Here is a 15,898-nt window from a genome sequence, read left to right on the forward strand (position 1 = left end):
CAAAATATTTTTAATACAAAGATATAAATGTATTAATGTTAATAGCATTTAATAAGAGAAAAAGTATTCTATTTGTGACCATTATCATAGTGGAAATGGATTGTCATTAATAAGTTGTGCCATGTGAATACCTGTTGGATGCCACTTAAACATCTTCGTCAAGATACTATTTTTTTTTTTTTTTAGGAAATCACTGTGGGGCGCCTGGGTGGCTCAGTTGGTTGGGCGACTGCCTTTGGCTCAGGTGGTGACCCTGGAGTCCCTAGATCGAGTCCCGCATCGGGCTCCCTGCTCGGCAGGGAGTCTGCTTCTCCCTGTGACCCCACCCCCCTCTCATGTGCGCTCTCTCTCTCTCTCTCTCTCATTCTCTCTGTCTCAAATAAGTAAATACAATCTTTAAAAATAAAAGGAAAATCACTGTATTTAATATATTTTATTACATAGAATTATATATTAAGAATAGCAGGATAGGGGCGCCTGGGTGGCTCAGATGGTTAAGCGTCTGCCTTCGGCTCAGGTCATGATCCCAGGGTCCTGGGATCGAGTCCCGCATTGGGCTCCCTGCTCCTTGGGAGCCTGCTTCTCCTTGTGCCTCTCTCTCTCTCTCTCATGAATAAATAAATAAAATCTTTAAAAAAAAAAAAAGAATAGTAGGATAGTATGAAATCAGTTATTACTTCCTTTGCTTCAGTTTTTCAATATGTGATTGCAACCTTAAACTAGTATACTTTATGTAGATTCCTATGGTTTCTTTATTTTTCTTCTTAATGAGGCCCACACTGATGGTTTTGGTTTCACGGTGATTTGTGAGAACTTGGGAATAGCCACTTAGTAAGAAGGCTTGTTTTTTGAGGTTGCTTCAAGATTTCTAGGCTTCTAAGCATAATTAAAGTTAATGAAGAAAAAAATTAATTGCTCTACTTAAAATTGTTATTTAAGGTCTTGTAAAACTTGAACAAGTTGATACATGAGATACTCAATCCCTAACAGCCTCAAATGATTTATTTAATAGCAACTGCTCTAAATTCACATTTCCTATTGCTCAGCATGCCTTATACATTCTGAAAACCAGTGTCAGAAGCTCACCTGTGCTACCCACTCTTTTTATCCTTCTAATTTTCAGAGATGCTTTCTGTTGACATGTAGGGATGTTCTCTGTCTATTACTGACTGTATCTCTGCCTTCAGAGGGAACATATTTAGTTTTCTACAAATATACCAGGAAATTCTGTGTGCTGTTCCATTAAGTAAATAAATGCTGAAAAGACCAACAAGACAAATGAATTATCCTAACAAATAAGTTGCAAAACAGAGGCACTTATGTTTAAAAGAAAAGAATGCAAGTGGAAATGATGTTTTTTATATATATAAATATGTATATATATATGTATATAAATGCAAAAAAATATTGGTGGGAAAGAGTATATAGAAAGCTGTTAACTGTGGTTTCAAGGGGATAGTGATATTGTATATGTAGGAAGACTGAGTTGCAAAAAAGTTTCAGGACATTTTTACATTTATGCTTTTCACATGCTACAGTATATTTGAATGTTATAATTTTATTAAATTAACATTTGTTATGTGGATCATAGGGAGCCTGATGGTGAGTCACTATTCAACAAAAGACCACAATAGAAATAGAAATAGAGAAGTATTACTTACAGGCCCTGGTGAAAGTACATGGAACAAATCTAGAGGGGTCAGTTTAAATCAAAGGAAGCAGAGTTTTAGTAAGCTCTATGGGGTCTTATCTAAGGGACACACATGGGGAAAGCCCTGGGAGGCAGAGGAGACTTTTGATCACAAGGGCTGTTGGGAAATCGTATCAGAAACTTACATTTGTTTGTGACTCTGCAAGCTATTACCTAGGGCATGCACTTGAAGGAGGGGCTAGTGTTAGTCTAAGATCCCTGCTGGCCACTGGTCTAAACCAATGATGCCAAGACAGCAATACCATGGAGTAATTGAGCTAAACTCTCGATAAGAAGTAAATATGTATATACACATGTATAAACAAAAATATATTTTAATTGATATTGATTTACACATTTATAAGCCAAAAGAATATTACAGCCATGCAAGAGAAATGGTATCAAAAAAGGAGGAAAATAAAGAATACCAAGCAATTCTTCCTCTACCTACATCTATTTGTTCTGCTTTGGAATTTTCCTTTCCAGTTTTTCACTGCCTACAGCCTATAATTTACCAGATAAAAATATATTTGCTAACTTTAGCCCATGTTTAACAAAAATAGTTATGTTGCAACGTTCCCTGTACAAAATGTTTGCTTTCGAAGACAACACACCATGAAAATTACAAACATTCTTCCCATATTGTCCATTTTGAAACTTCCCAACAGAATGAAACTTCCCAACTGCTTAATAGCATCTTAAATTGACTCTACATGTGCAGTTTTTGAACACCATGATTAGACCCAAACATAAAGACCCTGGAACATTTTATATCTATTCTTTCCAGCATAGATTAATTACTTGTTTCTAATTGGTTCTTATTGAAAAGCTATTCTTTTTATTAACATTTCCCAAGCACTATAGTTTCAGAAATGGTGGAAGACCATTAACTTCAAGAGTTAGAGGAGATTCAAGTTAGTTAATTAACTTACCTCATTATCAAATGATGACTCTGAAGCATAAATGAAAGTTGAATGACTCTACCACAACATTCCCTTTACAAGTTTAAATATCATAGTAATAGTATTAGGCAACATTTACTGAGAATGTCGTTCACTGCTTTAAGCATTTTTAATATATCATCTGCCTTCATGCTCGAAATACTGTTTTAAGGAAAATACAATTACTATCCTCATTTTAGAGATAAAGAGCATTAAGTGCCTAGTTACTAAGTAGATTATCTTTTTATCTATTTATCTGGCTCCTGAACTTCCAATTTTACTACTGTGCATTGATCTGTTTTTAAATGATTTGGGTTTTAAAGATGCAAGATATGACAAACTGCTTTAGCCATTTTCAAGGCTAAAAGAAGAACATGCTTTTCCTTCCAGATTGAGTTTTCATAAAGAAATTGTCCATAGTCTGAACTTTCTGGAATCACAATTTTATTGATGGAGTACCATATTTGATCCTTTACAAAATAATTTTCATTTATGTATACATATTCTAGTTACTCTAATACACTGTGTTTACTTTTATTTTCATGAACAGATTCCCAAATTAGTTTATGCCAGAATTCTGGTATAACAGAGAGTTCAATATTTGACCTTTACCTATAGCGCAGGTTTTCTCGGCTTTTTTAACAAATGATAAATCTGCTCTACCTCCCACCCCACCCCACCCCCAACACATACACATCCAGGAAGTAATATCTTGGGGATAATTTTCAAATAGGATGCATTCATTATGTATTGTTTTTAAAATGGGTTTTGGCTGAAACCAATTATCAAGTTTAGAACTAAAAGTAGGATCTCTCACTGTGTAAATTGGGGTTTGCCAATACCAATGATGTGGGAAACAGAGGCAGAAGAAAAATTGTTAAATTTCCTTACTACCTACAGCCCATTGACAAGTCCTTGAAACAGGTAGAGTGATATTCCTCTACGGACTCAACTGCCTCAATGTTGATACTTTGCTAAAGGCAAAAGGCAATTGTAGCCTGAGCCTCCCCTTCCCCAGGATCCTGTAAATCTACTTTAACGTATAAAAATTCCTTTGGAAACTTCCTTTATCTCTAAACCCCCCGAGATACGTGTTGATAATCATCCCGCAAGCATATGGCCTACCAATATGCATCTGAAGGGTCTCATGACTAAGGTTTTATTAGACAGTAATAAATCACATTTTCCCAACAATAGCTAGCCCCCTCAAGGTCCTGGAAACCTTGCTTCTAAAACTCCTTAGAGACTTAACGCTATCCCTAACACCTTCCCAACTTGAAAGTATATAATGGATCACTCCTCATGACCCCAGTGCCGCTCTTCCTGTCCACGGGTCCTGTCCCCATGCTTTAATAAAACCACCTTTTTACACCAAAGTTGTCTCACGAATTCTTTCTTGGCTGTCGGCTTCAAACTCTAATGTCTTTCTTACGTCACCATCACCACAACTACACCACTACTCAGACTGGTGGTATTTTATTGATTCTTAAGAATAGATTAATCCAAACAATGAATCATGGAACACTACATCAAAAAGTAATGATGTAATGTATGGTGATTAACATAACATTAAAAAAAAGAATAGATTAATCCATTTGGTAATCACATTTGAAAGATGGCATGTTCTATCTTCAGGAACTATGTGTATTATATGAGAAAGGGCACTAGATAAAATATCAGGCCAGCTAGATTTTTTTCTCTAGCTTCACTACTTATTAACTGTGTGAATTTAAGCATAAATTTGGCCCATATTGGTTAATGTGTGTTCACAGTTTACAAAATGGTTTAACACACATGAATTTATTTGATTTTCATACCATGAGTTATTTGTCATTATTATTTGTGTGCCTACATATTTGAAACCTGAAGTTTAGAGAGCTTCTATGATTTCATACAAAACTTTACCCAAAGTAAGAAGTGAACTCAGGCAAACTCCTGGGTTTGTGATTTCAGATCCAGTGCTTCCTTGGCCATACCACACTTTTCTTGATTGTATGGGGTTGGAGTTGATAATCAAATGAAATACTATATCTAAAAGTAGTAGGTAAACTCTGAAATAATATACAGAATAAAATTTTTTTGTACTATCAATTTCTATAAAACCATTGTATTTATTTTTTACATTATATGTGCAGTAATTTAAAAAATAAAATTAATATTTATTTCTTATAACAATCAAACCTAGTACAGAAGGGTTTAAAAAAAAATACAGTCTTCTATCACTACTCACTGTTTACTCCTTAGAGAATTTATGGTTAATCTACAATCTCACACACACACACACACACACACACACATGTGCATGTCAGTGGTTAGTTATTGAAATATTAATAGCTGAAAACTATGTAGGAACTACATGTGAAAATTTGTGTTAGGATAGTTATCCTGATAACTGTATATTGCTCAGTAGTCTGAGAATGTGAATGTGGTTAATTTTATGTGTCAAATTGGAGTGTGTTTTTTGATGTGATTAACATTTAAACTGGTGAAATTTAGTAAGCAGATTGCTTTCCACACTGCGGGTGGGCCTTCTCAGATTAGTTGAAGTCCTGTATAGAACAGAAGACTAGCCTCCCTGAGCAAGAAAGAATTCTCAATATTTAGTTAAATAAATATAAATAATATAAATATAAATATAAGTACATCTCATCAGTTCTGTTTCTTTGGAGAACCCTGGCTAGCTAATACAGAGGGTCATACTTTGTAATAACATCCAATACTTCACAGGCAGTAAACATTTATTTCTGAAATAATTTTCTACAACCATTATTTATGCAATTTGAAATATAATTTAAGATAAAAATTCTGAAAATTGTTTACATTTGTTTATGCTGCTTCAAAACCCAAGTTTTAATTGAATATTTACCACATCATAAAGGCATTTCATTTTTAGAGATGTTTTCTTTTTTAAAAATAGATATAAAAATGAGCTAGAATGATTTATGGAGCATGTCACATGAATTTTAGAGATTGCTGTTTTCTTAAGATCGCTTTTTTATGAAAACATTTTTCTTCTATTTCCTTAAAAGGGTACACCTCTTTTTCTTCAAGTAAAGGTTTCTACTTTTTCTATTTTTGTATATTTATTTATTTTTTTACCCTTTAGTGGTTGATAAAGAATGTCATTGGATCACCGCATATAAATTAAAGAGAAAAAACAAAACAGACACAGGCATAAATGTCACCTAGTCTTACAAGCCTATCAGAAATTTTTAACACAATCTTTTTGGAGATAGGCCTAATTGAAAGGAAAACAAAAAGTCAGAAACTTTTGGAGCCAATGACCTTAAGAGTAGTTTTTTAAATTATTGAAGTTGGTTTTGTTTCTTGAATGTAATTACATTTTTTGAGCTGGATTTTTTGAAAACTGATATATATTGCAAAACCAGTTTTAATATAACTCAGCTTATGTTTCTATCAAATGTAATATAACTATTATGAAAAAAGTAACAATGATATAATAATTTGACACGGTGGTAGAAGCAAAGTATATCTCTTTACCATTTTTTTAAATTTAGATGACCAAAAAGCTAGACCCATTCATTGCCGTGCTGAAAGCAAGCCTGGATCTGCTGTGTAACTATTATAATAAAAAATTCTGCTGGTTTTGTCATGCTTCCTGGGAGGGAAACAGTAAACCCTTGTTATTTCCAGAGTGATAGAATTGTCGGTTATTCATAGTGAGATCCTAAGATTACACGGGAGTCTATGCTAATGAGGTGACTCCTGATGGGTACCTAGATAGTTTATGCAAACAAGATGATTCAGGTTAGGGTGCTGGCCCTGCCAAAAAGAACAACCATGTTATTAGAAGTTTATATACAGGTGATATTAAACTGAAGTCCTGGGAGGGGATAGGGGCTGGAGAATAAGCTCAAATTATGTGACCAATGATTCCATCTATCCTATTTTTGTAATGAAACAAGTCAGCTTCCCTGGTTAACAATATTCTGTGGATACTGTTATGCATCAGCTTGTTAGGCAGAGGGTAGGGGGGTGGAGGTGGAGGTGTATGTGACATGTCTTGATTCCAAAGAGAGAGAACCTGGAAGCTTCAAATTTGGGCTGTCCTAGGCCTCACCATATGCATGACCCTGATTTTGTGTCCTTTTTGCTTTAACAAAGTTGTAATCATAAGTCTAGCACGTTCCTGAGTTCTGTGAGTCCTTCCAGTGAATTGTCATACCTGACTGATTGGTAGGAAACCCCAGATTTGTAAGCAGTTGGTCAGAAACATCCTAGGAACACTTGAGTTATCACCTGGTCTCTGAAGTGAGGGCAGTCTTATTGGAGATTGTGCCCTAGTAAGCAGAGAGAGTTATGGGTCCCCAGAAAAAGAAAGAAAAGACATAGCTTTTGTGATACAAGACAAGTCATTCTAGACCCCCAGCTATTTTCTGAGATCTATGCCTTACTGGCTCTACTTGTCCTAGCACAATTTCTTGCAGAAGAAATACAAAACCTCAGTAGTTAAGGATTTTAAGTGAATAAAGGGAATGCAAAAACTAACTGTCTCTACCAGGCCGGGAAATAGTCTAACCATATCAGAGACAATAAATCAGTGGTATATCTGCCAGTGCTGTTTCTAAAGTAAGCAAGACCCTGCATTCCCTACCTGAGATAAGGAGCCCAAGACCTTTTCCAACTCTGAGCTTTCTCATAGTCCCTTCTGCTTGTCCTACAACTACCTCGGCTTCATTATAATGTTAAAATCCCACTCAACGAGAAGAACAAGCTTCATTAACATAACATAGGATGCCTGTATAAGCATGCTTTCTAAGTCCCCCCGTGCAATCTTACGCCCACCTTTACATGTGATGATAAAACTCCCTTTCTGAAAATTCATCCTAACCCTAAAATTGAAGAAACCCGCTCACCCCCACTCAAGGAGTCATGGCTTTGGAAGTTATATGCTGTGATCCCTTATCTGAACTAAATAAAGTTTCCTTTGTGTGGTAAGTCTACCTGTTGTAGTTTCTATCAATAATGCACCAAGGAACAAACTAATATTAATTCGGTTATATCCTTAATCTGTGGAGTCTGCACTAAGTCCTGCTTCTTAGTGTCAGAAGTCATTGCAGCTACCATGAGTTCCTATTTTCCCACCTTATATACTATAAATCTGTGGTCAAGCACAAGTTTTTGGGCATATCACTTATTATCCCTGTTGTCAAACCAGAGGCATTTAGTTCATTAGTGTATAACCTTGTGTTTGATTACTTTGGATGCTAGTTTGGATAACATGCCCTTAGCAGGTAATAGAATCAGTCAAGGCAAGTTTCATTTTACACAGCTTTAAGTAGTCTTGTCTGATCCCGTTTAATAAACCACCTGATATTAAACAGTTACTAAACAGACTCTAGTTGACTCAAATGATAGAATCAGAATCAGTTAAATGTTTCTAAAGCTGAATTTATATTGCTACAATAGGAAGGTATGGTTCTCTTGATCAGGCTCTATTAGAGACCTAAAAGACTTAGTAAAACAAAGAATTTAAAATACATTTGTAGTATTATTTTTTTCTACTATATGACTTATTCTTCCCATTATATATATATTTTTAAATTTTTTATTGTTATGTTAATCACCATACATTACATCATTAGTTTTTGATGTAGTGTTCCATGATTCATTGTTTGTGCATAACACCCAGTGCTCCACGCAGAATGTGCCCTCTTTAATACCCATCACCAGGCTAACCCATGTAGTATTATTTTTTAATTGAAATTTCTCAGTAAAATGGAGCAATGCATTAAGTGCTGGATAATACGAAGTTTAACGAATAGAATTAACCTTAATTTGTGCACAAAGGAAAAATTGATATGCATTACATTATCCCTCGAATTTAGGCAAAGTATACTTTAATGTATTTGGCAATACACTAATAATAATTGCTACTGTAAGTATAACCTTTAGAAAGTTTTCCTTGACATTTCTTTTTTGATCTTCTAATATTCATTCTGTTTGTGATTGCAAACCATATACTTTGTTTTTACTCTAATATGTTTACCTTATCAATTTTTGTAACTCCATTCTTTTCATGTTTCCTAATTACCCATTCAGGGACAAGATCCCCCCGAGGAAGAGAGTGGGAAAGTCATTGACTTTGATTTTTGCCCCAGTTTGACTGAGAGGAGTAGAATGTATATGTGGTAGTATCACTCTGATCTTTGGGAAATAAATAAGACTACATATGTAAGAACAGTTATACATAAGATATTGATAACCAGGAAAAGTAGCGTTCAAGCTCTCTTTTGAGGTAGTAAAGGGTCATTCTCTCACAAAGACACAAAATAAACACACAAGGATGATAGTTCACTATGTATTTATTTGAGCAAATTCAGTTTAAGTTAATACATTATAATAACAGAGGAAATTTGATGTAATTTAATCAACCAACCAACTAGGACCTAATGACAAGGAGAGTCATTTCTAGGTAAAACAGAAGCATTTCATTCAAGATTAAGAATAGCCACACATTTAGACAAAACACTCTACCATTTCACAATAACTAATAAAAATAATGGGAATGATCAGACTAATTGATTTTTATTTTCATTCTTTAACAGAGAGAAGACTCTTTTAGCTGTAGGTATATTCCATTGAAATAACTCTGTGAAAGTGCATATTTTCATTCATACTGATAAGAGATAAGACTATTTAAATGGAAAAACATTAATTTATTGGAAGCATATGACTCTCCTACATTGCCTAATGCAGGACATGAGACCCTTCTGTAGAATATGGAATTGGACTAATGAAACATAGGTAAATATAATCCCACAGGAAAATCTTGTGTTCTGCATATGTTCCATTAACTTTTGTTATCACTAAAATGGAGAAAATGAGCTAGTATTCACATTTTTGCACAGTGCTAATAACATCAAAAAGCAAATTTACAAAAAACATGGGGGCATAATAAGTGTGCTACTTCCTTGGGTCTGGAAAGGGAAAAAAAATATATATGTATATACATATGCATGTACACGTACATACATATAATAGTTATGCTTGTAATGAAAGATAATATCCACTATCTTTTAAATTGCACTTAAAATTGATAAACTTTTTTTATAGAATCTGTGTGTTTTTAAAAAAGAAAACAAAACCAAAACAGATCATAGGAGAATATTATTACCAAAGACTATGTCATGCTAGTATTGCTCGTATAAAATAATAATTTTCACTGTATTGTTTTTCTTTTTTTCTATATGTTGTATACGTAAGATCACTCTAGTTTTATTCTTGCATGATTTTGTTTTGTTACTTTATTTTTTTTAAAGCCTATATGGTTACAGATGAATTGATTTGAAGACTGAGTACTTATCAATAAAATATTAAAAGATGAACTTATATATAAGCTCTTAAAGGCAAGAAGCATTAGCTGTAAAGAATAAATTGATCTTAGTAGTTTAGCTTATATAATGTTATGCATTTTTCATTGCTTCTGGGTGTTCACAATATGAATGTTTTGTATCATATACATTTAGCGAATCCAAATATCTTCTGAACACATGCCAGTAGATTACATTCAATTTGATGAGCAGTGCTATTGATAGAAGAAACATTTATAATGTGATTTTAAAAATTCATTTTCACATATATTTTAAGCTCTTACTTTATAATTCTTCACAAATAGAAAGAAAGCTCTCGGGCGCCTGGGTGGCTCAGATGGTTGAGCGTCTGCCTTGGGCTCAGGTCATGATCCCAGGGTCCTGGGATCGAGTCCCGCATCGGGCTCCCTGCTCCTTGGGAACCTGTTTCTCCCTCTGCCTCTCTCTCTCTGTCTCTCTGTCTCTCATGAATAAATAAATAAATAAAAAGTTTAAAAAAAAAAGAAAGAAAGCTCTCATATGTCTCTGCAGTGCCATGCAGAATTACATCAAAATTATTCTTCTGAAAGACATTATGGCTCACATATATCACCATTATCCACATTACAGCTATGACAATAAAGGGAAAACTTTTATTTTAGCATGCTCTATAAAACAACAGTAATTATTCAGAAAAGATGATCAGGAAACACCACTCTCATTTTAGAGAATGTAGTGTACATTTCAGGAAGAAATGTCCCTATTGAGATTTTGCTCACCCTTCTGCCCATTTGAGGATAACATGTCCTTTTAATTGATGAAAAATACCAGGAAAATAAAATTTCCATTCTTATGGGAAGCAGTCAATTTTATACATGTGAATCCCTAAAGCATATGTAATGACAAACTGCTCCTAACTAGGATGGTTGATGGAAAGAACAACATCATTGGGAAAAGCTGGACTGATGGGTAGGTGTGGGCATGGGGGTGTAGAAAGAATTAATGAGATGATACCAAGATTTGACATTTTCCCCCAATAAAAACAAAATTTTATGCACAAATAGATAACAAGAATGATTAAAACCCACCCACATAAAAATGTTGAAATGGGAGCTATTGCGTTCCATTAAGCCTTTCAAAAACTAATATACACAGAGTCCATTTTCATGATCTAAATTTCCTTTTCTTGATAAATGATATAATGTCATATACATAATGCCATTTTTAATGAAAAATATATTATTACAGAAATTTAAAATTAATGGACATAATCATTTTAATATGAATAGTCAGCAACTTGACATCTGCTTTGTTGTTCACTTTAGCTTCTTCACTTTATGTGTAAGATCTCTTTGCTAAAAATAAATCATTCTGTAGCTATTTTATAAACTTAGGCAAAGGGAAAAGCCCCTGACTTCAGACTGTTTGAATTTTGCTACTTCAGTTTACTTTTTTAATTATGTTACTAAGGGATGCCTGGGTGGCTCAGTTGTTAAGCATCTGCCTTCGGCTCAGCTCATGATCCCAGGGTCCTGGGATTGAGCCCCGCATTGGGCTACCTGTTCAGCGGGGAGCCTGCTTCTCCCTCTCCCATTCCCCCTGCTTGTGTTCCCTCTCTCACTGTCTCTCTCTGTCAAATAAATAAATAAAATCTTTAAAACAATTTTTAATTGTGTTACTAAATTACAAAACATTAAGATTTGTAATTAGATCAGAAAAACATTTAAAAATCTGTATTACAATAAAAACGTCTGCATAAACCCCTTTTTAAAATCTGAATTCTTGATCTATCCTGTATACATCTGTATTCAAGGTCACATACACTTCAGGAACAAAAGATAATCTATGTTCTCATTCTTGCTCATAAATTATATTTTTAAACAATATTTAATTTCCTGAGATTTTGCTATTATGTAATCTAACCCTTTGCTATTTTATCACCAAATTGCCTATTTAAAACACTGTAGGAAAAATGAGGTTTAAGGGACATAAAGCAAATCAAAGACCACAGTTATATTCTTTCTAAACTGTCAAGCATATGTGTTTTCAGGCTGAGAAGAGCTATCTTTGAGTATTTAGAGCAATGCAAATTAAGGGAATTGTTCCAGAGATTACTGGGAAAAAAAAAAGGATTAGTGGTAAAATTAGGCAGAACTGTGTGCCTCTGTACCTACTTGATTACTCTGCACTCTCAGCTGCCTGAATGACAAAGATAATCCTGTTTCTGTGCTGTACTTTTTGAAGTCATTGAGTGATTCAGAGTTCTATTTTTCTAAAAAGATTAAGAAAGTAAAGAAGAATATGATGTCTCTATGGGTTTTCTTCGCCAGGACGAGAAAAATCATTATCAATAGATATCATTACGTAGAGCATTGGTATAGCCTCACCAGCATTTATTACACATCTAGTTATCAGTTTGATAAACTCATTTCCAAAATCAAATAAATATTAATGACATATTATAGGGTTTCCCTTAATTCCAATATCTGGAAGTACTCTTTTTTTTTTTTTCCCTAAGTAGGCTCCACGCCCAGCACAGAGCCAAACACAGGGCTTGAACTCACAACCCTGAGATCAAGACCTGAGCTCTGATCAAGGAACACTAGTCACCAGTACCCCCTGGAAATACTTTCTAATGTTCTCCTTTTGTACTTGATAAGAGTCTGTAAAAGGGTGCCTCTTGTTTTATGAGATAGTAGTAGAATCCTGAACTGGTTGGAAAAGAAAAATTGGGGTTAGTATAATGACAGAAAATGAATAGAACACTAGGGTCTTACTGTCACAGTGATTAATTCAGATCAACACGGACTTTCTTTAGTGGTAACTGGTATCAATCATGAAGATACTTCAAAGGCAAAAATCAGTTGTGCCAGAGGCAAATTGACCACTCACTATGAAAAAAAAGATCCACCAGGGAAGTTGTCCCAAGGAATTTATCAAAAGTACTACTAGTTAGTATCCTTGATATTAATCCACTACCCACATGACCGTGTATACAAAATAGACAATACACATTTAAGAACTGACTGATTAAAAATTATGTAAACTAAACATTACATAGAGCAAAACAAAATGAAACAAAAAACAAGTTACAGCCTACACATCTGGATATAAAAAGAAAATCTAATATAAATCAGTAGAATTCTTGATATTAATGCTATTTGGGTTTTAATTGTGTTGCCATTATTTAACTATATAACAATTACAAATAAAAATTATTTGCAATTTTTTTTATTAACTTGTTTTACCATCTTTACTGTTTGGAAAATGTGGCATCATATAGTTTCCTTTGTACAAATCACTCCTATCATTTTATCCAGCCAGGTGACTAAAAGAGAGCTCTCGGGTCCATTAAATTCATCTGTATGGACACTTTCAAAACATATTAAGAACAGAAATTTATAGTGCAGTGACTGTTCCAAATTCCTTACATATCATATCTGGTTATCACTGGTTCAGTCTCACAGTAGAGACCGAATCTGGAATGTTTTAAACTCCCTACAGAACACAAAAACAAGCCATCATGTAGGTGGACTTCTCAGGGTCTGTTCAAGTGAACTCCATTATAGGGCCCGCGTTCAGATTCTTTGTGTTTTCTGTATTGTTCTAAAGGCTGGACCCTTGTCCTTATGGATCATTCTGTCCTCCTAGGATCACAGTAGTATTCCAAGTGGGAAAATGGGGAAGATAGTTTCTGCCAGCTGAGTCTACTACCCTCCCCCCAACCACTTTTATGGGCTTTTGGGAATAAGCCAGCATCCAGTGGTTTCTGTTTATATCATTAGTCAGATCTGTGTCATTTGGTCACCATTCTTAAAAGAGCCTGGAAATGTTTTTGGAGCTGGGTACATCACTGTTTCTATCCAAATTGTAGTTCTTTTCTAAGATGGAAGAAGAGAAAAATGGATTTTGTGATATATAGTGGTCCTTTGGCAATATCTGCAATGAAAAGTTTGATTCATTTAGTTCTCAGATAAACCCTATAAAGGTTACCCTAGATACAAGTATAATTATAATACTCATTTTTATATGTTTATATATTATATTTAATATACCGATTTTATGTTAATATTCATATAAGCATTGATATAAGTTCCATTTCATAAACAATATAATTGAGGCAGAAAGAGATGAAGTAACATAAAGTCACACATTAGAAAGAAGCGGAAGTAAGAGTCCATCAAGAGTAGTTTGATTCAGAGCCATGGCAAAACCCTACATTCAGGGAATTCTTCTCAAAGTCTTTCCGGATAATGTTTTAATAGATTCTGAGCATTCTTGTGAATAAAAATCTAACATGGATAATTTTTATGTCTTAGTAAACAAATCTCTCCTCTCTCCATTACATTTCTGCAAAGAAGACATATAAATGGCCAACAGACACATGAAAAGATGCTCAACATCACTCGTCATTAGGGAAATGTAAATCAAAACTAGAATGAGATATCACCTCACACCTGACAAGATGATTATTATAAAAACACAACTGTTGGCAAGGATGTGAGAAATTGGAACTCTTGAACACTGCTCGTGGGAATGAAGAATGGTGCAGCTGCTATGGAAAACAGCATGGCAGTTCCTCAAGAAAATGAGGACTTGAATTACCACATGATCATACCACTTCTGGGTATTTATCCAAAATAATGAAATCAGGATTTCAGAGAGATATTAGCGCTCACATATTCATTGCAACACCGTTCATGAGAGACAAGATGTGGAAACAACCTAAACGTCCATCAACAACTGAATGGTATATAAGAAAATGTGGTATACACTCACAATGGAATATTAAAAAAGAAGGAAATTCTGTGTTTCCTGACAACATAGACGAAACTTGAGGACGTTATGCTAAGTGAAATAAGTCACGGACAAATATTGCATGTTTCCACTTGTGCAAGATATTTAAAGTAGTCAAATTCATAGAATGGAAGAGTGGAATGGTGGTTGGCAGAGGCTGGGGGGAGGGGGAAATGGGTAGTTGTTAATCAGTGGGCATAAAATTTCAGTCACACAAGATGAATGAGTTATATTTTTAAAGATTTTATTTATTTATTTGACAGAGAGAGACACAGCGAGAGAGGGAACATGAGCAGGGGGAGTGGGGGAGGGAGAAGCAGGCTTCTGGCTGAGGAGGGAGCCGGATTCAGGGCTTGGTCTCAGGACCCTGGGATCATGACCTGAGCCGAAGACAGACACCTAACCACCGAGCCACCCAGGCGCCCCAAGATGAATGAGTTCTATAGAACTATTTTCTGTACAACATTGTCTCTGGAGTTACCCATACTGTACTGTACACTGAAAAATTAAGAAGGTTCATCTCATGTTAAGTGTTTTGGCCACAATTAAAAATATTTAAAAATAGCATGACCATTACTTTAGCATGAGGAAGATAAAAAAAATAAGTTTGCCTAGTCCATAATTGTTATTCTCTGTTTCTGTCTCTGTGTCTCTCTCTCCCCACCCACTCTGTCCTAATATTTTATTCAGATTTCATTTACCACACCTATTACATTTACTAAATTATCATAGATATTTTTAGGAGACATATTTTCTCTAGCATCAGCTTTTTGAAAGCAGGGCATTGTTGAATATGTTCTTACAACAGAGCATAATTTCTTTCTATAATGATAGTGAATTTTGACAAATATTTGTTGAGTGAATGAACTTTAAAGATGATTTATTTATATTATAGAATTTTTGACTAGAATGACACGGACTAAATACTGAAGTATATATTTTGGACCCCTATCTAGGTGTTGGTCAGAATATATAGGAATATATATTTTACACCTAAAAATAACATAATGTAATCTCATAGAGAACTTTTCATTTTGAAATTATCATTTTTCCTTCTCTATTATTAAAATTACAAAAAAAAAGGTTTTCTTAGCTCAAGTTGCTGATTTTAACAAATTGATGCAAACAAATGCAAATTGAATTTGTATTCAATAAAC

The sequence above is a fragment of the Eumetopias jubatus genome, unplaced genomic scaffold, assembly GCF_037043125.1.
Source record: "Eumetopias jubatus isolate StellerSeaLion01/CBP00866 unplaced genomic scaffold, mEumJub1_p1.0 scaffold_2, whole genome shotgun sequence".
Lineage (NCBI taxonomy): Eukaryota > Metazoa > Chordata > Mammalia > Carnivora > Otariidae > Eumetopias > Eumetopias jubatus.